General features: G+C 40.8%; 1 protein-coding gene across 2 annotated transcripts in view; it reads right to left on the reverse strand.

Annotated features, from left to right (window-relative positions):
• KCTD6 (potassium channel tetramerization domain containing 6) overlaps positions 1–26397 on the reverse strand; it is a 58313-nt gene that overhangs the window by 19332 nt on the left and 12584 nt on the right. For both annotated transcript variants that reach the window (XM_068557549.1, XM_068557548.1), the window contains exon 2: positions 69–187. The gene's annotated coding sequence lies outside the window, so the exon portion shown is untranslated. The remainder of the gene's footprint in view (positions 1–68; positions 188–26397) is intronic.

The raw sequence follows: 26397 nt of genomic DNA on the forward strand, positions 1-26397 counted from the left end.
CACTCATATAGAAATGTGCATAAAGCATAAATGAATGGTTTGATTAGTTTTTCACAAAGTGAACATACCTTGTAACCAACACCCAGATCAAGAAACAGAACATCACCAGGACTCCAGAAGCCCCGTCTTGCCCCCTCCTTGTTGATTATTTCTTTTCTTTCTTCTTTTTCTCCTCTTCCTCCTTCTTCTTTGAGATACAATTTACAAAAGATTCAGTGTATCCATTTTAAATATAGAGTTTGATGAATTCTTCTAAATTCATACAGTGTGCAACCATCACCACCATCCAGTTTTAGAATATTTCCGTCACTCCAGAAAGTTCCCTGTTCAAGGTCAATCCCCACTTCCATCCCTAGCTCCAGGCAACTACTGTTGTTCCCTCTGTCTCTAGAGTTTTGCCTTTACTAAAATGTTCATATAAAAGCATACACAGGGAAGGAATGGAAGCTGTCAGTTCTTTAAAAAAAAAAAAGCATACAATAGTAAACATACAATAGTAGTCTTTTGTGTCTGACTGGCTTTTTATCATAAATTATGTAGATATGAACATAGCAAGATCAGAGATTCCCAAGTGTGTCACATAAAATAAGTTTAGGTGTCACATAGACAATTATTTGATATCTTAATTGTGTATTTTTTCTAAGATACATGAAAATAACTAGCACATAAAGCCCCCGATGTCACAGATACTATTGCTTAGATCTAGAATAGGTTTTAAAATGAATCAATTTAAAGAAACATGTTAGTAATAACATAGACAGTGCATAGGTAATGTGAAAATTCTAAGGGTGTATGCAGCAAATGTTGAAGCCAATTAGACGGTGACCTAGATTGAAAAAGAGAAATCATTTCTCTGAGCCCTGAAAATCTCTGCATATCAATCAATACGCAGCCTTTTAAAAATAATGTTCAGAATTTTAAGGCTATTCAGGTGTTTTATTGACCATTTCTACACTTTTTTATTGAGTGCCTCCTACATGCCAGGTGCTAGATAAATGTTCACTTAGAGATTCTAGTCATACTGCTTTTGTATCTGTATCATGGATGTTTTTCACAGGACTTCGATGATTGTGTGGTTATGCACTCACACAAAGCAACTGCCATGAAGGTTCTGGGCTGACATGAGGAACCAGAATTCAGGGAAGGGAGAGAAGGTGTGTTTGAATGCCGAGGGACTTGGCTCAAGGAAGGGGGAATTTGGACAAGTGGAGAAGAGAGGAGGATGGTTCTAGCAAAGGAAGCAGCAGAACAAAGCACATTCCAGAGTCAATGAGTTGACTCTACTGTCTAGTGCAGAGTTGAAAAAGGTGAAGAGTTGGCGACAAGACTAGAAGGGCTGATCCAAATGTTGACCACTCACAAACAACTATGAGCTGGACACCATGGAAACCAACCAGAGAAGCAGAAAGAATGTCAATCTTTTGTGGAAGATATAGAGGATGGATGGATGGATGGATGGATGACAGAAGGCAGGAAGGGATGGTTGCTCAGATGGATGGTCATCTGCCACATATATATATCCCACATCCATCCCTGTGATGTTAAGCCCTAACATTAAAGTTCAATAGTATGTGCTGCCTTGACATCTGATAAAATTGGGAGGACCTTAAATGGCCTAACTGCAAGTCCCCCTCCCCACTATGCTGCACCCATAAGGTCCCCTAGCCATATAACCCTTCTTGTTGAAGGGACCAGGCACAGTTCCTGCTTATCCCTGAGAAGTGGGCTTCAGTTCCTGCCAGCCCACGGAATTATTCCAACAAGCCAATCACATCCTCCTGCAGCAACTAAGGGGCACCTCACCTCTTGTGACTACAGATACTGTGTTCTCGAGTGTACCTCCCATGTGGCCCTGCATGGTGTGTGGTGTCCTCCTCCCCAAGGCTGAGTATAGGTGACTAATAAACTGCTGTCAGTCTCATCTGCCCAGTGTCAAGTGTCATGTATTTGGTCACCCCCATAACCCTAGGGTGGGAATCCCTCCTCACTAACAGGGTGAAGAGGAGGTGATCAAAACAACCCTCCCCATATTCCTTTGCTAATGGAACCTGGATTTCATTCAAGGAGCTATCCTCCCCAACGTGACTTAGGAAATGCTCACCTCATCCCTAGCTTAGAGATAAATCCTAAGTGGTTTAATTCCATCTTAGTCGTCTCATTAGACGACTCATTAGTTTAATTCTCATTAGTCGTCTCTAGCATGCGACTCAGTTCTGCCCACTGAAATGTAAGGATACACCTGATGGGACGTTTCTGGGAAAGGTTTTCTGGCTCCGAAGAAGAGGACACTGGAATAAAAGCCCCCTTGTTCTACCTCTGGATATTGCTGTGTCTAAGTATGATGCCTCTACCTGCTGCTCCAGTTACCTGTGACCACGAGTAGATACAACCTACTGTAGAGGAGGCTGAGAGACAGCAGGGAAACCTGGGTCCTTACCAACACCAGTAAGCCACTGAATCAACCATCACACCGTTGGGTAACGTATTTTCTTATTATTTATGCCAGTTTGGGTCAGCATTTTCTCTTCCTTGCAACTAAAAACATCCTATTGAAATGTCGCCTTTAAGCTGTATTGGTAAACATGAATTCCTAAATCCATCCATCCATGGCATTCTTAAAGAGTTTTCAGAAGGACCTAAGTTTAATATTTAAATTGATAGATTCAATTCATAGAGGTAAGAACTAGAAATTGAGTGCCTATTATGTATACTCACAATATCCCTGAAGTACGTTTTATTATTGCTCCTGTTTTATGGAAATTTTGTGGAAACTCAGAGAGGTATATGATGAGCCCAGGTCACACAAATAGCAAGTGTCCGAGCCAGGATTTAAAGGCCAGTTCTGGGACTTCCCTGTTGGTCCAGTGGTTGAGACTCCACACTCTCAATGCAGGGGGCACAGGTTCAATCTCTGGTAGGGGAACTAAGATCCCACATGCCTCACGGCCAGAAACAAATAAATAAATAAATAAAGGCCAGTTCTTACTGTCTTGCCAAAACCCTGCAGGGCATCCCATCCTGAGTGAGTTTGGCTGGGAGCTAGGAAGCCCAAATGAAGGAAGAATTGAAGAAGTCTCAGTAGGCCAAAAAAAAAAAAATTTTTTTTTAAACAGACCTAGAAGGGTATTTCTTATTTTTTAGGGAAGACAGTACCACCAGTAAGCTCTCGCTTTTTCTGTCACTTCTGAACCAGACACAAAAGTATTTGAAAATGCAAAGTTTTGCATTTGAGATGTACAATCAGTCAGTCAACCAGCTATGGCAAGAAGAATTCAGAGTTGCTTGTTCTCAGGAGATTGGAGTAGATACAAGGTCCATAGATTCCAGCAAGGAATAGAAATGAAGGTAAACTGTAGTCACCTGTACAGGTCTATCACCTGGAGGAGAGCACACCTTTGGTCTGGGCTTAGGCACAAACAAGGAAGCAAATGAAGGAGGGGAGAAACAAATAAACACACCTGGCAGAAAACCGCCATTAGGGGGCTTCCCCGGTGGCACAGTGGTTAAGAATGCGCCTGCCAACGCAGGGGACACGGGTTCGAGCCCTGGTCCGGGAAGATCCCACATGCCGCGGAGCAACTAAGCCCGTGCACCACAACTACTGAGCCTGCGCTCTAGAGCCCACGAGCCACAACTACTGAGCCCGTGTGCCACAGCTACTGAAGCCCACGCGCCTAGAGCCCGTGCTCCGCAACAAGAGAAGCCACTGCAATGAGAAGCCCGCGCACCGCAATGAAGAGTAGCCCCCGCTCGCCGCAACTAGAGAAAGCCCGCGCACAGCAACAAAGACCCAACACAGACAAAAATAACTAAAAATAAAAATAAATAAATTTATAACAAAAAAAAAACGAAAGAAAACCGCCATTATTCACAGCCTTTCACACCCAATTCTTACCAAATCCAGAGATTTGGGTTTGCAGCTAGGGTTTAGCAATTAAAACTATGTTGCAACACCTTTCGGTTTAAAGTGGAGAAAGCATAAGGCCTGTGAATTTGTAGACTTGACACCACAGCCTTCCGTGCAAACATCTAACTCACTCCGCCCCTCCAGGGGGGAAGAAGCCAGCTCAGGTTTCACTGTTAGCCCCCAAAACCCGCTGTGAATGTCAGTTTTTTCCCAGAAGTAAACTGAACTACCAAATCTCTTTAAATCAGTGCTGACAGACTAAACCCAAGTTTATGAAGCTGCAGGCCACAGAGGACGCCCTCTGTTCCAGGGCTGCACCATGAGGGGTGAGCAGCCCTGATTCAAATGAACCAGAGCCTAGATTTCACTGTTTTCATCACTTTAACATTTACATTCTGAGAGCCTGGGGAAATGGATCTTTGAGACACAGCACATTAACCTTTGCTATAGCAAAGTCTTGCCTGTCTTCAAACGCTTCACAAAAAATGGTACTCCTTATCTCCATTCTAGCCTCTAGTCTGCTGGAAAGGTCACAGCATGGGAGGAGTTCTGACAGCAGTGAAATCTCGGGAAATCGTAGAGCCTACAGGGACTGCAGCGACCATCTAAGTCCACCCTGACATTTTATGCATGAGTAAACTCAGGCTGAGGAGAGCTTAGGGAACTTTTGCAAAGTCACATTACTGGATGGTTGATGAACAATGACTGGAGTCCGTATTACCTGAGTCTGTCTATTCATTTACCATAATGAACATCTGCTGGTTACTATCTGGAGACCTCTGTGGTTGTGCGGGTCATAGAAGGGAACAGTGCCCCAACTTAACCATATGGAAGTCAGAGAGGCCCCATATCCCTCTCCCCACTTACTGGAAGCAGGGGTGTAACCTAGACTCATCCAATAGGACACTCCCATTCAGCCCTATCATAATAGCCAACCTGCCCATGGCTGCCATGTTGGTTCTACCCTAGGAACAGACTACTCTGACCAGAGCCACATGTCCTAATGATAAATTACCTAGTGACCAGTTTGTTCATTGACCAATTTGCATAATGAACAGTTTGCCTAAAATTCAGACAAATACTCTTTTGAGTATTTTTGCATTCATTCAGCTGCCATCTTCTTCTTTTTTTTTTTTGGCCACCTCTTTTGGCATTTTTACAAATTAAAAAAATTAATTTCCTCTAAGGGTTTTTTCCCCTGCTAAATTTTGTCTTTCTGATTAAGTATTTATGAAATATGTTGCCTTTTATAAACAATGAAATTGTTCCTTATTGTTGTGGGAGTCTTTTGATAATACATGGACCTTTGAACACACTGTTAGGGACTTTTTTGCAAGTTTGTATAAAGACTCTCTTTTTCAAAGCTGTTGCAGCAAGAGACACTTTCTGAATCTGATATTCAAGCTATTAAATTCAGGCGACTTCCCTGGTGGTCCAGTGGGTAAGAATCCGCACTCCCAATGCAGCAGGCCTGGGTTCAATCCCTGGTCAGGGAACCAGACCTCACATACATGCTGCAACTACAAGTTCACATGCTGCAACTAAGAGTCCACATGCCACAACTAAGAAGCCCGCATGCTGCAACTAAACATGCTGCAACGAAGATCCCACGTGCCGCAACTAAGACCCAGAGCAGCCTAAATAAATAAATAATATTTTTTTAAAAAAAGATATTAAATTCAGAATAAACCTAAGCGTTAAGCACAAAATGGAGTGACTTTGGTCAGCAATTTATCTGACTTTAGCAATGGGATAAACCAGCACACTCCTAACAATTAATGGCAATTAATGGCTGACTACAATGAATGAGACTATACTAGACCAGATGTGTAATACTCGGTTCATATTCCATTCAAGTCCACAAACAAGTATTGAGTTTAACTACAATAATGAAATAACTAACATTTCTCAAGGGCCAACTACATGCCAAAGGCTGGGCTGAGCACGGCAGTTATGGTCTCCTCTTTTAGTTGCGCTCCCGGAGGGCAAGGACTCCTCTTTGTTCACCACTGTATCCTCAGCTGGCCCATAATAGACACCCTATAACTACCTGCAGAACAACCGAACGGCCCTGTTAGCAGGTACTGTTGTTATCTATAACCTCAACTGTACAGGTGAGGAAATTCAGGCTCAGGAGTTATTATATGTCCAAGGACATCAGGAAGGGCAGCATGACCTGGAGCCTGCATTCCTGACATGGGGAAGTGTGTGACCTCACGCCTGTACCCTAACAACTAAAGCCTGGAGGGTGGGGGTCAGGGTAGACAGACATATTCAAAACAGTTTTAATGCTATTTAGTGCTGGGGATCTGGGGGGCAGGGTGTGTAAGTACAGAGGTCCCTGGGAGGGGATGGTTCTGAAATGACTCTAAAATCTCTAAATGACTATTCTTGGAGGTAGAACATTCCAGAATGAGACCAAGCTTCAGAGGGTGCCTTGGGACAGAATACAAGCAGGGGTCATAGGTCAGGGGTACACCCAGGTGACCTGCACAATGTGTTGCAGCTTTCCGACCAAAGGTTAGCTTGATGGTGAGGGAAGAATTATTCTGAAAACCTGGGACAATAAACATGGGACCTTGTGGGCCAGCAAAGAGATTAGTCCTGACCTCTCTTTTTTCCTCCATCTAATGTATATTAAATTTATTTTCTCTAGAAATTCAAAATAGCTCAGATTCTCATGTGCCTTTGGCCTCGTGCCGTTGTGGTAACACTAGTCAATAGCATTCTGTATGAAAAGAAAACTGTGGTTGGGAATGTAAAATGGTACAGCACTCTGGAAAATAATTTGGCAGCTTCTAAAAAACTAAGCATACACTTATCCTACAACCCACTGATCGCAATCCTGGGCATTTATCCCAGTGAAATGAAAACTTATGTTCACACAAAAACCTGTCCATGATTGTTCATAGTAGCTTAATTTGCAATAGCCCCAAACTGGAAACAACCAAAATGTCATACAATAGGTGAATGATTAAACAAATTGTAGTACCTCCAGATCATGGAATAATATTCAACAATAAAAAGGAACAAGCTACTGATACAGACAACAACTTGGATGGATTTCAAGGGCTTTATGCTAAGTGGAAAAAAAAATCTCACGCTGCATTACTCCATTTACATAATATTCTCAAAGTGACAAAACTTTAAAGATGAAAAACCGGTTATAGTGGTTGCCAGGGGTAGGGATGGTGCAGGGAAGGGTGGGTGTAACTGACACAGGGCAACAAGAGGGAGATCCTTGTGGTGATGCAACAGTTGTGTATCTTGACTGCAGTGGTGGTTACTCCATTCTACACTGGTGATATAATAGCATACACACACGTTGTACCAATATCAGTTTCCTGGTTTTGGTATTGTACTATAGTTCTTTGAGCTGCAACCATTGGGGAAACGAGACGAAGGGCACAGGGACCTCCCTGTACTATCTTTCCAACTTCCTGTGAATATATAATTGTTTTAAAATCAAAAGTTTAGGGCTTCCCTGGTGGCGCAGTGGTTAAGAATCCACCTGCCAATGCAGGGGACACAGGTTCAATCTCTGGTCCGGGAAGATCCCACATGCCACTGAGCAACTAAGGCCGTGTGCCACAACTACTGAGCCTGAGCTCTAGAGCCCGCAAGCCACAACTGCTGAGCCCACGTGCTGCAACTACTGAAGCCCATGCGCCTAGAGCCCACACTCCACAACAAGAGAAGCCACCACAATGAGAAGCCTGCGCACCGCAATGATCTCCGCAACTAGAGAAAGCCCGTGCGCCGCAACAAAGACCCAACAGAGCCAAAAAAAAATTTTTTAATAAATTAATCAATTAATTAATTAAAGAAAAGAAAGTTTAAAAAAAGAAAAGAAAATCATGGTTGAAAGCATCATCTGATTTCTCAAATTTCCCTTCATAAGCATTCTGAAGATATTCTAGTAAAGAAGAAAAATGGATATGCCTCTTGTATACGGAAAGCACCTTTATTTCTTTTACAGATTCATAATATTCCATTTCATGGATGTCCCACATAAGTTTTTTAATCCAGACCCTGAATATTTAGGTTATTTCCTTTTTTTGCTATTATAAATAGTTACCATGAATCATCTTATACATAAATCTATTTAACCCATTTTTTTTTTATAAATTTACTTATTGATTTATTTATTTATGGCTGCATTGGGTCTTCATTGCTGCGCGCGGGCTTTCTCTAGTTGTGGCGAGCAGGGGCTACTCTTTGTTGTGGTGCGTGGGCTTCTCATTGTGGTGGCTTCTCTTGTTGTGGAGCATGGGCTCTAGGCGTGGGCTCAGTAGTTGTGGCTCGCAGGCTCTAGAGCACAGGCTCAGTAGTTGTGGTGCACGGGCTTAGCTGCTCCACGGCATGTGGGATCTTCCTGGACCAGGGATTGAACCCGTGTCCCCTGCATTGGCAGGCTGATTCTTAACCACTGCGCCACCAGGGAAGTCCCTCACCCATTGCTTTTATGACTATGTTTACAGTACAAATTCCTTTAAGTGGCAAAACTGGTCTTCTGAACAGCTATGCTATATTGCTATATTTATGCTGTATCTTAAGCAACATATAAATTTTTTTCAAAGAGCCTCATTTCTGAAAATACTTATTTATAGACACATTCTTTAATTATTTATTTTTTATTGAGATGTAGTTGATGTACAATGTGTTAGTTTCTGGTGTACGGCAAAGTGATTCAGTTATACATACATATTCTTTTTCATATTCTTTTCCATTGTGGTTTATTACAGAGTATTGAATATAGTTCCTTGTGCCATACAGTAGGACCTTGTTGTTTATCTATTTTATACATTAGCAGTTTGTATCTGCTAATCCCAAACTACTAATTTATCCCTCTCAACCCCCTGTCCCCTTTGGTAACCATAAGTTTGTTTTCTATGTCTGTGAATCTGTTTCTGTTTCATGAATAAATTCGTTTGTGTCATATTTTAAGTTCCACATATAAGTGGTATCGTATGGTATTTGTCTTTCTCTTTCTTACTTCACTTAGTATGATAATCTCTAGGTCCATCCATGTTGCTGCAAATGGCATTATTTCATTCTTTTTTATGACTGAGTAGTATTCCATTGTGTATGTGTGTGTGTGTATGATATATATATATACCATATCTTCTTTATCCGTTCATCTGTTGATGGACCTTTAGGTTGCTTCCATGTCTTGGTTATTGTAAATAGTGCTGCTATGAACATTGGAGTGCATGTATCTTTTTAAATTATAGTTTTCTCTGGATATATGCCCAGGAGTGGAATTGCTGGATCATATGGTGACTCTATTTTTAGTTTTTTACTGTTTTCCATAGTGGCTGCACCAATTTACATTCCCACCAACAGTGTAGGAAGTTTCCCTTTTCTCCACTCCAGCATTTGTTATTTATAGACTTTTTGATAATGGCCATTCTGACCAGTGTGAGGTGATACCTCATTGTAGTTTGGATTTACATTCTCTAATAATTAGCGATGCTGAGCATCTTTTCATGTGCTTATTGGCCACCTGTATGTCTTCTTCAGAGAAATGTCTATTTAGGTCTTCTGCCCATTTTTTGACTGGATTGTTTGTGGTTTTTTGTTATTGAGTTATATGAGCTGTTTGTATATGTTGGAAATTAAGCCTCTGTCAGTCACATTGTTTGCAAATATTTTCTCCCAGTCCGTAGGTTGTCTTTACGTTTTAGTTATGGTTTCCTTTTCTGTGCAAAAGCTTATAAGTTCGATTTGGTCCCATTTGTTTACTTTTGCTTTTATTTCTTTTGCCTTAGGAGACTGACCTAAGAAAACATTGGTATGATTTATGTCAGAGAATGTTTTGCCTATGTTCTCTTCTAGGAATTTTATGGTGTCATGTCTTATATTTAAGTCCTTAAGCCATTTTGAGTTTATTTTTGTGTATGGTGTGAGGGTGTGTTCTAACTTCACTAATTTACATGCAGCTGTCCAGCTTTCCAAACACCAGCTGCTGAAGAGACTGTCTTTTCTCCATTGTATATTCTTGCCTCCTTTGTCAAAGATTAATTGACCGTAGGTGTGTGGGTTTATTTCTGGGCTCTCTATTCTGTTCCATTGATCTATATATCTGTTTTTGTGCCAATACCATGCTGTTTTGATTACTGTAGCTTTGTAATATTGTCTGAAGTCTGGGAGGGTTATGCCTCCAGCGTTATTCTTTTTCCTCAGTATTGCTTTGGTAATTCTGGTTCTTTTATGGTTCCATACAAATTTTAGGATTATTTGTTCTATTTCTGTGAAAAATGTCATGGGTAATTTGATAGGGATCACATTAAATCTGTAGATTTCTTTGGGTAGTGTGGTCATCTTAACAATATTAATTCTTCCAATCCAAGAGCATAGGATATCTTTCCATTTCTTTGAATCATCTTCAACTTCCTTTATCAATGTTTTATAGTTCTCAGCATATAAGTCTCTCATCTCCTTGGTCAGGTTTATTCCTAAGTATTTTACTTTTTTGGATGTGATTTTATTTTATTTTTATTTTTATTTTTTAAATTTATTTCTTTTATGTATTTATTTTTGGCTGTGTTGGGTCTTCACTGCTGCACGCGGGTTTTCTCTACTTGTGGTGAGCAGGGGCTACTCTTCGTTGCAGTGCACGGTTTCTTACTGTGGTGGCTTCTCTTGTTGTGAAGCATGGGCTCTAGGCACATGGGCTTCAGTAGTTGTAGCACGCTGGCTCAGTAGCTGTGGCTCGTGGGCTCTAGAGCACAGGCTCAGTAGTTGTGGCGCATGGGCTTAGTTGCTCTGCGGCATGTGGGATCTTCGCGGACCAGGGATTGAATCCATGTCCCCTGCATTGGCAGGCAGATTCTCAACCACTGTGCCACCAGGGAAGCCCCTGGATACAAATTTAACAGGGATTGTTTTTTTACTTTCCCTTTCTGATATTTCATTGTTGGCATAAAGAAATACAACAGATTTCTGTATGTTAATCTTGTATCCTGCTACCTTGCTGAATCCATTTATCAGTTCTAGCAGTTTGTGTGTGGAGTATAGACACATTCTTTTTTTTTTTTTTTAATAAATTTTTTTTAAATTAATTAATTTATTTATTTTATTTTTGGCTGTGTTGGGTCTTCGTTTCTGTGCGAGGGCTTTCTCTAGTTGCGGCAAGCGGGGGCCACTCTTCATCGCGGTGCGCGGGCCTCTCACTATCGTGGCCTCTCTTGTTGGGAGCACAGGCTCCAGACGCGCAGGCTCAGTAGTTGTGGCTCACGGGCCTAGTTGCTCCACGGCATGTGGGATCTTCCCGGACCAGGGCTCGAACCCGTGTCCCCTGCATTGGCAGGCAGATTCTCAATCACTGCGCCACCAGGGAAGCCCTAGACACATTCTTAACGGCAAAACTTTATAGTCTACTTCAAGTTACTGTACATAGTCAATATTAATAAAACATTTCCACTTGATTAATTTAAGCTAGTCATTTATCTATTTGTGTTGATTTAAATTTTTTAAGTTGCAGTAAAAGCAGTCCTAACAGGGAAGTTTACAGAAGTACAATCCTACCTCAGGAAACAAGAAAAATCTCAAATAAACAACCTAAACTTACACCTAAAGCAATTAGAGAAAGAAGAACAACAAAAACAAAAAAACACCCAGGCACAAAAACAGAAATATAAATCAATGGTACAGGACAGAATGCCCAGAGATAAACCCATGCACATATGGGCACCTAATTTATGACAAAGGAGGCAAGAACATACAATGGAGAAGACAGCCTCTTCAATAAGTGGTGCTGGGAAAACTGGACAGCTACATGTAAAAGAATGAAATTAGAACACTTCCTAACACCACACACAAAAAATAAACTCAAAATGGATTAAAGACCGAAATATAAGACTAGGCACTATAAAACTCTTAGAGAAAAACATAGGAGAAACACTCTTTGACATAAACCACAGCAAGACCTTTTTTGACCCACCTCCTAGAGTAACGGAAATTAAAACAAAAATAAACAAATGGGACTTAATTAAACTTAAAAGCTTTTGCACAGCAAAGGAAACCATAAACAAGACAAAAAGATAACCCTCAGAATGGGAGAAAATATTTGCAAATGAAACAACAGACAAAGGATTAATCTCCAAAATATACAAACAGCTAATGGAGCTCAATATCAAAAAAACAAACAACTGAATCCAAAAATGGGCGGAAGATGTAAACGGACATTTCACCAAGGAAGACATACAGATTGCCAACAAACACATGAAAAGATGCTCAACATCACTAATTATTAGAGAAATGCAAATCAAAACTACAAAGAGGTATCACCACACGCAGGTCAGAATGGCCATTATCAAAAAACCTAGAAACAAACAAACAAAAAAAACCTAGAAACAATAAATTCTGGAAAGGGTGTGGTGAAAAGGGAACCCGGGGCTTCCCTGGTGGCAGAGTGGTTAAGAATCCACCTGCCAATGCAGGGGACATGGGTTCGAGCCCTGGTCTGGGAAGATCCCACATGCCACAGAGCAACTAAGCCCATGCGCCACAACTACTGAGCCTGTGCTCTAGAGTCTGCATGCCACAACTACTGAGCCCATGTGCCACAACTACTGAAGCCCACGCACCTAGAGCCTGTGCTTCATAACAAGAAATACCACCGCAATGAGAAGCCCGCACACCGCAAGGAAGAGTAGCCCCCACTCAATGCAACTAAAGAAAGCCCATGCACAGCAATGAAGACCCAATGCAGCCAAAAATGAATAAATAAATAAATAAAAAGAATAGGGAACCCACCTGCACTGTTGGTAGGAATCTAAATTGATACAACCACTATGGAAAATGGTATAGAGGTTCCTTTAAAAACTAAAAATAGAACTACCATATGACCCAGCAAGCCCACTACTGGGCATATACCCTGAGAAAACCATAATTCAAAAAGAGACATGTATCACAATGTTCATTGCAGCACTATTTACAATAGCTAGGACATGGAACCAACCTAAATGTTCATCAACAGATGAATGGATAAAGAAGATGTGGCACATATATACAATGGAATATTACTCAGCCATAAAAAGAAATGATAATGAGTTATTTGTAGTGAGGTGGATGGACCTAGAGTCTGTCATACAGAGTGAAGTTAAGTCAGAAAGAGAAAAACAAATACCGTACGTTAACGCGTATATGGAATCTAAAAAAACAAAACAGAAAAAATGGTACTGATGAACCCAGTTGCAGGGCAGGAATAAAGATGTAGACATAGAGAATGGACTTGAGGACACGGGGTGGGAGGAGGAAGATGGAGTGAAGTGAGAGTAGCATCGACATATATACACTACTGAATGTAAAACAGTTAGCTAGTGGGAAGCAGCAGCATAGCACAGGGAGATCATCTCGGTGCTTTGCGATGACCTAGAGGGGTGGGATAGGGAGGATGGAAGGGAGGCACAAAAGGGAGGGGATATGGGGATATATGTATGCATATGGCTGATTCACTTTGGTGTACAACAGAAACTAACACAGTACTGTGAAGCAATTATACTCCAATAAAGGTCTATTAAAAAAAAAGTTAGCAGAAGGAAAGAAATCATAAAGATCAGATCAGAAATAAATGACAAAGAAATGAAGGGGGCTTCCCTGGTGGCGCAGTGGTTGAGAATCTGCCTGCCAATGCAGGGGACACAGGTTCGAGCCCTGGTCTGGGAAGATCCCACGTGCCGCGGAGCAACTAGGCCCGTGGGCCACAACTACTGAGCCTGTGCGTCTGGAGCCTGTGCTCTGCAACAAGAGAGGCCGCGATAGTGAAGAGGCCCACGCACCGCAATGAAGAGCGGTCCCTGCTTGCCGCAACTAGAGAAAGCCCTCTCACAGAAACGAAGACCCAGCACAGCCAAAAATAAATATAAAAATAAATAAATAAATAAAAAGATTAATAAAAAGATTAATTAAAAAAAAGAAAGAAAGAAATGAAGGAAACAATAGCAAAGATCAATAAAAATAAAAGCTGGTTCTTTGAGAAGATAAACAAAATTGATAAACCATTAACCAGACTCATCGGGAAAAAAAGGGAAAAGACTCAAATCAACAGAATTAGAAATGAAAAAAGAGAAGCAACAACTGACACCGCAGAAGTACAAAAGATCATGAGAGACTACTATAAGTAACTATATGCCAATAAAATGGACAACCTGGAAGAAATGGACAAATTCTTAGAAAAGCACAACTTTCCAAGACTGAACCAGGAAGAAATAGAAAACATGAACAGACAAATCACAAGCACTTAAATTGAAACTGTGATTAAATCTTCCAACAAACAAAAGCCCAGGGCCAGATGGCTTCACAGGTGAATTCTATCAAACATTTAGAGAAGAGCTAATACCTATGCTTCTCAAACTCTTCCAAAATACAGCAGAGGGAGGAACACTCCCAAACTCATTCTATGAAGCCCTGATATCAAAACCAGACAAAGATGTCATTAAAAAAAAAAAGAAAACTACAGGCCAACATCACTGATGAACATAGATGCAAAAATCCTCAACAAAATACTAGCAAACAGGGACTTCTCTGGTGGCACAGTGGTTAAGAATCCACCTGCCAATTCAGGGGACACGGGTTCAAGACCTGGTCCGGGAAGATCCCACATGCCACAGAGCAACTAAGTCCATGTGCCACAACTACTGAACCTGTGCTCTAGAGCCCACGAGCCACAACTACTGAGCCCGTGTGCCACAACTACTGAAGCCCACATGCCTAGAGCCCATGCTCCACAACAAGAGAAGCCACCGCAATGAGCAGCCAGCGCACCACAACAAAGAGTAGCCCCTGCTCGCCACAACTAGAGAAAACCTGCGCACAGCAACGAAGACCCAACGCAGCCAAAAATAAATTAATTAATGAATTAATTAAAAAACAATACTAGCAAACAGAATCCAACAGCACATTAAAAGGATCATACACCATGATCAAGTGGGGTTTATCACAGGAATGCAAGGATTCTTCAATATACGCAAATCAATCAATGTGATACACCATATTAACTAACTGAAGAATAAAAACCATACGATAATAGATGCAGAAAAAGCTTCTGACAAAATTCAACACCCATTTATGATAAATACTCTCCAGAAAGTGGGCATAGAGGGAACCTACCTCAACATAATAAAAGTCATATATGACAGACCCAGAGGTAACATCATTCTCAATGGTGAAAAACTGAAAGCATTTCCTCTAAGATCAGGAACAAGACAAGGGTCCCACTCTCGCCACTATAATTCAACATAGTTTTGGAAGTTTTAGCCACAACAATCAGAGAAGAAAAAGAAATAATAGGAATCCAAATTGGAAAAGAAGAAGTAAAACTGTCACTGTTTGCAGATGACATGACACTATACATAGAAAATCCTAAAGATGCCACCAGAAAACTACTAGAGCTAATCAATGTATTTGGTAAAGTAGCAGGATACAAAATTAATGCACAGAAATCTCTTGCATTCCTATACAGTAACAACAAAAAGTCAGAAAGAGAAATTGAGGACACACTCCCCTTTACCATTGCAACAAAAAGAATAAGATACCTAGGAATAAACCTACCTAAGGAGGCAAAAGACCTGTATGCAGAAAACTATAAGACACTGATGAAAGAAATCAAAGACGATACAAACAGATGAAAAGATATATCATGTTCTTGGATTGGAAGAATCAACATTGTGAAAATGACTATACTACCCAAAGCAATCTACAGATTCAATGCAATACCCATCAAACTACCAATGGCATTTTTCACAGAACTAGAACAAAAAATTTCACAATTTGTATGGAAACACAAAAGACTCTGAATAGCCAAAGCAATCTTGAGACAGAAAAATGGAGCTGGAGGAATCAGGCTCCCTGGCTTCACACTATACTACAAACCTACAGTAAACAAGACAGTATGGTACTGGCACAAAAACAGAAACATAGATCAATGGAACAGGATAGAAAACCCAGAGATAAACCCACGCACATATGGTCACCTTATCTTAGACAAAGGAGGCAAGAATATGCAATGGAGAAAAGATATCCTCTTCAATAAGGGGTGCTGGGAAAACTGGACAGCTACATGTAAAAGAATGAAATTAGAACACTCCCTAACACCATACACAAAAATAAACTCAAAATGGATTAAAGACCTAAATGTAAGGCCAGAAACTATAAAACTCTTAGAGGAAAACAAAGGCAAAATACTCTATGACATAAATCACAGCAAGATCCTTTTAGACCCACCTCCTAGAGAACTGGAAATAAAATCAAAAATAAACAAATGGGACCTAATGAAACTTAAAAGCTTTTGCACAGCGAAGGAAACTATAAACAATACGAAAAGACAACCCTCAGAATGGGAGAAAATATTTGCAAACGAAGCAACTGACAAGGGATTAATCTCCAAATTATACAAACTGCTCATGGAGCTCAAAATCAAAAAAACAAACAACCCAATCCAAAAATGGGTGGAAGACCTAAATAGACATTTCTCCAAAGTAGATATACAGATTGCCAACAAACACATGAAAAGATGCTCAACATCACTAATCATCAGAGAAATGCAAATCAAAACCACAATGAGGTATCACCTCACAACACTCAGAATGGCAATCATCAAAAAATCTACAAACAATAAATTCTGGAGATGGTGTGGAGAAAAGGGAACCCTCCTGCACTGTTGGTAGGAATGTAAATTGATACAGCCATTATGGAGAACAGCATGGAGGTTCCTTAAAAAACTAAAAATAGAACTACCATATGACCCAGCAATCCCACTGCTGGGCATATACCCTGAGAAAACCATAATTCAAAAAGAGTCATGTACCACAATGTTCATTGCAGCACTATTTACAATAGCCACGACATAGAAGCAACCAAAATGTCCATCGACGGATGAATGGATAAAGAAGATGTGGCACATATATGCAATGGAATATTACTCAGCCATAAAAAGGAACAAAATTGAGTTATTTGTAGTGAGGTGGATGGACCTAGAGTCTGTCATACAGAGTGAAGTAAGTCAAAAAGAGAAGAACAAATACCGGATGCTAATGCACATATATGGAATCTAAAAAAAACGGTACTGATGAACCTAGTGGCAGGGCAGGAATTAAGACACAGACGTAGAGAATGGACTTGACGACTCAGAGGTGAAGCTGGGACGAAGTGAGAGAGTAGCATTGACATGTATACACCATCAAATGTAAAATAGATAGCTGGTGGGAAGCAGCCACATAGCACAGGGAGATCAGCTCGGTGCTTTGTGACCACCTAGAGGGGTGGGATAGGGAGGGTGGGAGGGAGACGCAAGAGGGAGGGGATATGGGGATATATGTATACATACGGCTGATTCACTCTGTTATACAGCACGAACTAACACAACATTGTAAAGCAATTATATTCCAATAAAGATATTTAAAGAAATAAAAATAAATAAAATTTTTAAGTTATACACTCACTATTATAATACAGTTCATTTTTACACAGATCCTGAGATAATGTGGTGAAAACTTGTCTCCCTAAATTATGTAACAACCAGACATAGAATAAGACTGGTGTTATTAATTCACAGGCACCTTCCAACCCCAGTGTTATAAAGAAGTTCTAATATATTAAACAAAATGGCTTTCCTTTGGTCAAAAATGAATTTTCTAAGTCTAGTCAAGTAATCAATATCAAAATGTCTGGGATGCTATGAAGTGTTTCTTGTGCCCAGAAATGGGGGGTTTTATTTATCCTTTAAAAGTTCACAGTACAGCATGTGGGTGAAGCTTTCTGAGCAACCTTTTCCTTTGCTACTGCAAAGCCAAACTGTGGGCTCAGAGTCTGAGCTTTCCTTCCCACAAAAAATGTGGCTAAGGCCAGAGAACAAAAGTATTTATACTTTTGGAGGCCCCCCTTTTCGTGAGTCACGTGGCAGCGGCCGTGATACTGTCCTTTCTGCACCTTCTGCCATTTGCTGCTTCCAGTCGAGTGGAGGAGGGCACCCTCTAGGGGTGAGACTGGGGAACAAAAGAGTCTCCAACCCCTGGGAAAGGGACTGTGGGAATTCACCTGGATGGGCTTTCCAAGGCAGCTACGCTTCTAAAGCTTCCAAAAACTGAAGTCTATCAATGCAGTGCCAGATGTAACCTAAGGCACTGATACGTGTGCATGCAAGTTTGTGCGAACACACTAATAAAATCTGAGTATCTCTGGAAGGAGAAGCAGGAAACTAGTAACGGTGCTTGCCTCCTGGGAGAGAAATTCATAAGAGAGATGGGGATAGGGGGGAGACTCACTTTCCCTCCCCCCAAATTTATGATGAAAAACTTTCAAACATACAGAAAAGTTGAAAGAATAGTGCAATGAATTCCCACATGCTCACCACTGAGGTTCTACAACTGTTACCATTTACCATATTTGCTTTATCTCTATATTAATTTGCCTGAATTATTCGATTAGAGACTCACAGTAAAATCTTTATGTCCTTTGAATTTTGTACACAGTATATCATCTATCCAAATAAATAAATTTCTTAATAATAATAACCACCTCTGAGAGGCGTTGTGAGGGAGGATTACATTAAATAAGATATATGTAAATACCTGGCACAGTGCCAAGCACAGAGTACCTGCTCAATAAATAAATGCTAACTATAGTCATTCTCACATTTCTCTTCATTTGCTTTTAGTTCCCATGGTCAACTCATCGCCTTTGATCACCCCAAGGCAGGCAGCACAGACGTGACAGGGCTGTTACGGAACAGAGGACAGGCCTCTAAAAAGCTCAGTAACTCCAAATTGGCCAGGCACCAAGGGCCCCCAGACGGGCCTAGCATCTGGGCCTTTTCCCAGTTCAGCCCTCTTCCCACTTTTCCAAACTTCTCTCAACTCCTCAAAGGCTCCTGGCAGGTCCAGAGCAGGAGGGTCATAGTACCCTGTAGGGTGTATGACCACCCTGTTAGAAGCAGGCCAGGGAGCAGGGAGGAGGCCTAAAGTGGCCATGACAGTAAACCCTTCTGGGCTGCTCCAAGAAAATTGCTTCATGCCTACAAATATCCACCTTTTCCCACGGACTATCTTGTAATGAGTTTCACTAGTTTCTGATATCAAAAAGTAAAATAAATATAAAATATAATTTAGCATGTGGTAAAAACCAAATAGATATGCTACCTAGATCTCTAAATATATGTGTCATATAACATATGTAATTCATAATATACATATATACAATACGCATATATTAACATAATATATGTTAACATGTAATATACATGTTATCAGATAACATAAATATAAAATACAATTCAGTATGTGGTAAAAACCAAGTAGTGAGAGATTCTATGCTAGCTAGGCCTCTTTTTTTCTCTACACACACTTATATGCAACATATATAACACATTATATTACATGTTATTTACAGTATATATGTACATTATATTACATTTATTTATTTATTTAGAGACCTAGTTAGCATCTCTGACTATGTGGGTTTTACCACATACTGAACTATATTTGGTCAGACTAATCCTTTTCCTCACCAGGGGAAACCAGTTGTAGATAAACCAGTGAGTCACCATTCGCTCTGCTGGCCATGACTAGTATCTCTCTGGGGCCTCACACCTTCCTGCCAACTGCCCACGAACCCAGAGACTTCCTCCAGTCCTTGTGGAGAGAGAACCGGGGAAGGCACCTGCCCCTCAGTCCTATGAGGTAGGAACTACTATTATCCTCATTGCAATAAACTGAATGTATTTTCCCCCACAAAAGTCATACGTTGAAACCTAATGCCCAATGTGATGGTATTTGGAGATGGAACCTTTGGGAGGTGATTAGGTCATGAGGGCAAAGCCTTCATGAATGGTATCAGTGCCCTTATAAAAAAAGACCCTGGAGAGCTCCCTCACCCCTTCTGCTATCTGAGGACATTAAGACAGACATCTATGAACCAGGAAGCAGGCTGGTTGACACCAAATCTGCTGACACCTTGATTTTGGACTTTCCAGTCTCCAGAACTTTGAGAAATAAATTTATGTTGTTTTATAAGTTACCTAGTCTATGGTATTTTGTTACAGTGGCCCCAAAAGACTCAAGACACCCATTTAACCAAAGAGAGATGAGGTACAGACGCCACGAGTAATGAGCTCAAGGTCACAAAGCTAGTAAGTGGCAGTGCTGGGATGCCAGTTTCTGCCAGTGGACCTTTAATACAGATCTCAATGTAGAAACGTGCACACATGAACTATATCAGCAAAAGTGTGGGGGAAAAGGCACTTTTAGATATTCCTTGTTTGAAAGTAAATTTGGAAATCAATATGACAATACTGAACACAATTTAAAATGCACATAGTTACTTTGACCTTGAAATTCTTCCTCTAGAAATTATTCACAGATGCCTTTACATGGGTGTGCAAAAACACATGGACAAGACATTCCATTGCACCATGATTATAACAGTAAAGACCAGAAGACTAGGACATGGTGTAATAGGGCATCAGTTAAACAAATTATGATACAGCCACACTCTGGAACACTATACACCTGTGAAGATGAATGAGGGAAAGCTACTTGCACTGATATGCAGAGCCCTCCAAGGTGTATTTCTAATGAAAAAACAGCACAGGGCAGTACATGTGTCTTAAAAGGTAACATTTAAGCCAATGTACAGGGTGGTGATTCCAGGAAAGATGGAGTAACACACTCTGCCCTATCTATCACACTAACTGCAACTACAAACCCTTTCAGAATGCATGGAGCAGTGACCTAAGGATTTTGAAAAGCAAATGGTAGCAGGTGAATCAGGGAAAGAGACCAGAATCCAAAGGTCCACAAAACTGGTGAGAAGTTCAGGTTTTTTCCCTTCAGTATTGCCCAGCCTGGTTTCAAGTGCACCTGCTCAAAACTCAGAAGTGTTCATCAGGTGCAGACAGAAAGAGTTCCAAGAGAAGCCCTCTCTTTCTGATCTGAGGAGTGTGTGTGTGTGTGTGTGTGTGTGTGTGTGTGTGTGTGTGTGTGTGTTTGGGGGTTGGGGAGTGGGGAATCAGGGGAATATTCCATTTTGGTTTTTGTTATTCTTGTTCTTTTTTCTGTTTTCCTGCCCCACCCTGCAGGCAATACCTTAGTGTTGGTGGCAGTAGTGGGTGGTCAGATGCTTAAAACTCTAAATGGAGGGGAAATTTGTCTCTAACCAGAGGAGCTGTGATTCCAAGAGCATGGAGAGAATACCATTGCTTTGTTTCTCTCCCTGTCCTCCCGTGGTCCCAGACGCAGACACAGCAGTGAGAAGTGCACAACAGAGCAGGGAAACTAAAGCCACACTGTTAGGGGCTGAATGATCCCCCTCAAATTCATATATTGAAGTCATAACCCCCAGTATCACAGAATGTGACTACATTTGGAGATGGCCTTTGAAGCGGTAATGAGGGTAAAATGAAGTCATTAGGGTAGGGCCTAATCCAATATGACTAGTGTCATTATAAGAAGAGGGGTTTAGGACACAGACATGTACATGCACAGAGGAGAGACCATGTGAGGACACAGCAAGAAAGCAAGGAGAGAGGCTTCAGAGGAAATCAACCTTGCAGGAAACTTCATCATGGAATTTCAGCCTTCAGAACCGTGAGAAAATAAATTTCTGTTGTTTAAGTCACCCAGTCTGTGGTATTTTGTTATGGCAGCCCCAGCAAACTAATACACCTATCTTTCTGGCTAGGGGACGAGGAAGGAAGGGTCTAGGGCATCAAAAGGTATTCAGAACATCATAGAGATGAGGGAGATCTAGAGAGACATCCCAGAAAGCTATGTATGACCTCCTGGGCTCACCCTGGAGCTTACATGTACAGATCTGACACTAAACAGCATATCACAAGCCTTGCCATCTGAGCTACAAGGTAGCACACTACCACGGTCCCCGACTGACCACTGGGTAGCACACACGTGGGACTGATCCAAAGGGCACTGCAAATGCTTTAAAAACTGAGCTGACTTTGGAACCACAGCCCACAGCAGGCAGGCTGAAACTTGCAACCTGAACCGAACCTTCTGGATTACCTACAAAAATGTAAAATATCAACATTCTCTAGCCAGACTGACGAAGAAATAAAGACAAAAGACACAGGTTACTGGGGCTTCCCTGGTGGTGCAGTGGTTAAGAATCCGCCTGCCAATGCAGGGGACACAGGTTCGAGCCCTGGCCCAGGAAGATCCCACATGCCATGGAGTAACTAAGCCCGTGTGCCACAACTACTGAGCCCACGTGCCGCAACCGCTGAAGCCCACGCGCCTAGAGCCCATGCTCCGCAACAAGAGAAGCCACAGCAATGAGAAGCCCGCACACCACAACGAAGAGTAGCCCCCACTCGCCGCAACCAGAGAAAGCCCACACACAGCAACAAAGACCCAACACAGCCAAAAATAAAAATAAAAAATAAATAAATTTATAAAATTAAAAAAAAAAAAGACACAGGTTACTAATTTCAGGAATTACAAAGGGGATATCACTACAGACCCCACAGACTTTAAAAGTGAATTTTGTGAACAAATCAACATATATAAATTTGGCAACTTAGATGAAATGGACTTATTCCTTGAAAAATAAAAACAACTGTAATTTACCCAAGAATAAAAAGATACCCTGAATAATCCTATATTCATTAAAGAAATAGAATTTGTAGTTAAAAGCTCCGTAAAGGGACTTCCCTGGTGGCGCAATGGTTAAGAATCCACCTGCCAATGCAGGGGACAGGGGTTTGATCCCTGGTCTGGGAAGATCCCATGTGCCGCGGAGCAACTAAGCCCATGCACCACAACTACTGAGCCTGCGCTCTAGAGCCCACAAGCCACAACTACTGAGCCCACATGCCACAACTACTGAAGCTCACACGCCTAGAGCCCATGCTCCGCAACAAGAGAAGCTACTGCAATGAGAAGCCCGCACACGGTAACAAAGAGTAGCCCCCGCTCACCACAACTAGAGAATGCCCACGTGCAGCAACAGAGACCCAACACAGCCAAAAATAAATAAATAAATAAAAATTTTTTAAACTTTAAAAAATATATAAATAAAAGCTCCATAAAAAAGGTACTTCCCTGGTGGTACAGTGGTTAAGAATCCGCCTTCCAATGCAGGGGACGTGGGTTCAATCCCTAGTCGGAGAACTAAGATGCCACATGCGGCAGGGCAACTACTGAGCCCACACGCCACCACTAGAGAGCCTGTGTGCTGCAACTACAGAGCCCACGCACTGCAACTACAGAGAAGCCTGCGTGCCGCAACGAAAGATCCTGTGTGCTGCAACTAAGACCTGAAGCAGCCATAAATAAATAAATATATTTTTTTAAATTGTTGAATGATTAAATTGTAAAAAAAAAAAAAATCTTATATACAAAAAAAAAAAAACTCCATAAAAAAGAAATCTCTGGATGTTTTCAAATATAAATTCTACCAAACATTTAAAGAAGAAATAAAACCAATTCTACACAACCTCTTTCAGAAAACAGAAGAGGAGGGAACACTTCCCAACTCATTTTGAGGCCACCATTAATTACCCTGATACCAAAGTCAGACAACAGAAGAAAACTATAGACCAATTATCTTTCATAAACATAGACAGAAATCTCCTCAACAAAAATTAGCAAATCAAAATCCAGCAATATATATGTGTGTGCATATGTGTATATGTACATACATATATCCCACTGTGACCAAGCAGAGTGTATACCAGAAATGCAATATTGGTTCAATATTTAAAAATCAATCAATGTAGGGACTTCCCTGGTGGTCCAGTGGGTAAGACTCCTCACTCCCAATGCAGGGGGCCCAGGTTCAATCCCTGGTCAGGGAACTTGATCCCGCATGCATGCTGCAACTAGGAAGCCTGCATGCCACGACTAAAGATACTGCGTGCCACAACGAAGATCCCGCGTGCCGCAACTAAGACCCGACGCAGCCAAGCTAAAAATAAAATAAATAATAAATATTTTTTAAAACTCAATCAACGTAATCTACAATGTTAACAAACTAAAGAAGAAAAATCAAATGATCATATAAATTGTTGCAGAAAAGGCTTGTGACAAAATTCGATGGCCATTCAGGATAAAAGAACTCAGTAAATTAGAAACAAAGGGAACTTCCTTTGCCTGAATAAGGATCTCTACAAAAAAATTAAAACAAACATCACACTTACTGGTAAAAGTTTGAATGCTTTTCCTCTAAGATGCGGAACAAGGCAAAGATGTTCCTTCTTACCACTCCTATTCAACATGGGTACTAGAAGGCCAGCAAAAAAGGCAAGAAAAAGAAAGAAAAGACATAAATATTAGAAAGATAGAAATAAAATTGTCTCTTTCGCAGACAACATAATTGTCCAAGCAGACAATCCCATGGAATCTACAAAAAAATCTTCTAGAAATAACAAATGAGTTTAGCAAGGTTGCAGAACATTATGTCAACACCTGAAAATCAACTGCATTTCTGTACACTAGCAGTAAACTACCAGAAACCAAAATTTTTAAAACATAACATTTACAATAGCCTAAAAAGGACAGAAAATCTTAGGCATAAATCTAATAAACTATGTGCAAGATCTGTATGCTGAAAACTACAAAAGCCTGATGAAAAAAATCAAAGAAGACTGAAGTAAATGGGATACCAGTTCTTTCCAAAATGTTCTATAGATTCAACACTATTCCAATCAAAATTCTATCAAGATTTTTTTTTGTAGCTGCAGTTAAGCTGATTGTAAAACAACTTTGAAAAGGAAATGCTGGAAGACTCACATTACTTGATTTAAAAAATTACTGTACAGCTGCAGTAATTAAGACAATGTAATACTGAAAAAGGGATAAACACAGAGATCAATGAAACAGAACAGAGTCCAAAACCAGAAACCACTCAAAACAACCAACTGATTTTTGCACAAAGGTGCAAAGGCAATTCAATGGATGAAAGATGGTCTTTTTACCAAACAGTGTTAAACAATTGGACATCTATATGTAAAAAAACTCTGGACCTAAACCTCACACCTTATACAAAAATTAACTCAAAATGGACCATAGAGCTAAACGTAAAACTATAAAACTGTAGAAGAAAACATTAAAGAAAAGCTTTACAACCTGGTGTTAGGCCGAGTTCTTAGACATGACACCAAAACATGAACCATAAAAGAAAATTTTGGTAAATTGAATTTCATCAAAAATTAAACCTTTTCTCTGAAAGACAGTGTTGAAAGAATGAAGAGATATGTCACAGACTGGGAGAAAATACAGTGGGCCCTCAGTATCCACAGATTCCACACCTGCAGATTCAACCAACAGAGGATTGTGTCAGAGGTCCTACTGTTAGAAATTGATAAGAGGCCGGACAAGGAATTCGGGCAAGGCTTTACTGGGACTCGGGCTGCAGCACGAGGGAGTGAGAACAAGTAACAGCTACCCTTGCTCACTCTCCGAGGGGGGTGGTGAGCTGGTTCCTTAAATGGGGTAAGGCTAGAGGCGGGCTGGCTTAGATGTTCTGCCCACCCCCTTGGTGGTGCTGTGTGCAGGCATCATCAGGGTACCCTGCTTTTGCTCTGGGCACCTCAGAAGTGGCAGTTGGGTTTTGGCCTTTTTGCATCTTATTGTTCACACTTTGCCCCAACTGCACATGCATGCAGTTATTTTTAGTCCCTTATACTTTCTTTGTATTTTATTGCCGAAGGAGACGTTTGTCCAGGTGCAAGCACTCCAGTAGAGGGTCCCAGATCCCAGGTCCTAGCCTGTCTCACTACTATAAGGGACTTGAGCATTCACAAATTTAGGTAACCTCAGGATGGGAGAGGTTCTGGAGACAATCCCCTCGCAGATACCAAGGGATGACTGTATTTGCAAATCGCATATGCAACATACAGCTTATATCCAGAATATACACATATACATACAAACACACACACACACACACACACATATATATATATAAAACTCAACCTTAAGAAAACAAACAACCCAAGAAAAAATGGGCAAAGACTTAAACAGACATTTTACCAAAGATGACATACAAATGGCTAATAAGCAAACGAAGAGATACTTAACATCATTAGCCATTAGGGAAATGAAAATCAAAACCATGATGAGATATCACTGCACATCCATTAGAAAGGCAAAAAACAAAAACAAACAAATTATAACATCAAGAGTTGGTGAGGATGTGGAACAACTGGGACTCTCATACACTGTTGTTGAGAATACAAAATGGTACTCCAGAAGACAGTTTGACAGTCTCTTAAAAGTTAAATATACACTTGCATATGACCCAGCAATCCCAATATCGCATGGTAGAGAAATGAGAATGTATGTTCATACAAAATTCTGTACAAAAATTTTATATTAACTCTATTCATCATCACCAAAAACTGGGAACAACTAAAATGTCCTTTAACAGGTAAACGGATGAACAAACTGTGGTGCGTGCATAAAACAGAATACTACTCGCAATAAAAAAGAATGGACTATCCATACATGTGACAACACAGATCAATCTCAAAGGCA

This window comes from Eschrichtius robustus, chromosome 12 (assembly GCF_028021215.1).
Source record: "Eschrichtius robustus isolate mEscRob2 chromosome 12, mEscRob2.pri, whole genome shotgun sequence".
In the NCBI taxonomy this organism is placed as follows: Eukaryota; Metazoa; Chordata; class Mammalia; order Artiodactyla; family Eschrichtiidae; genus Eschrichtius; species Eschrichtius robustus.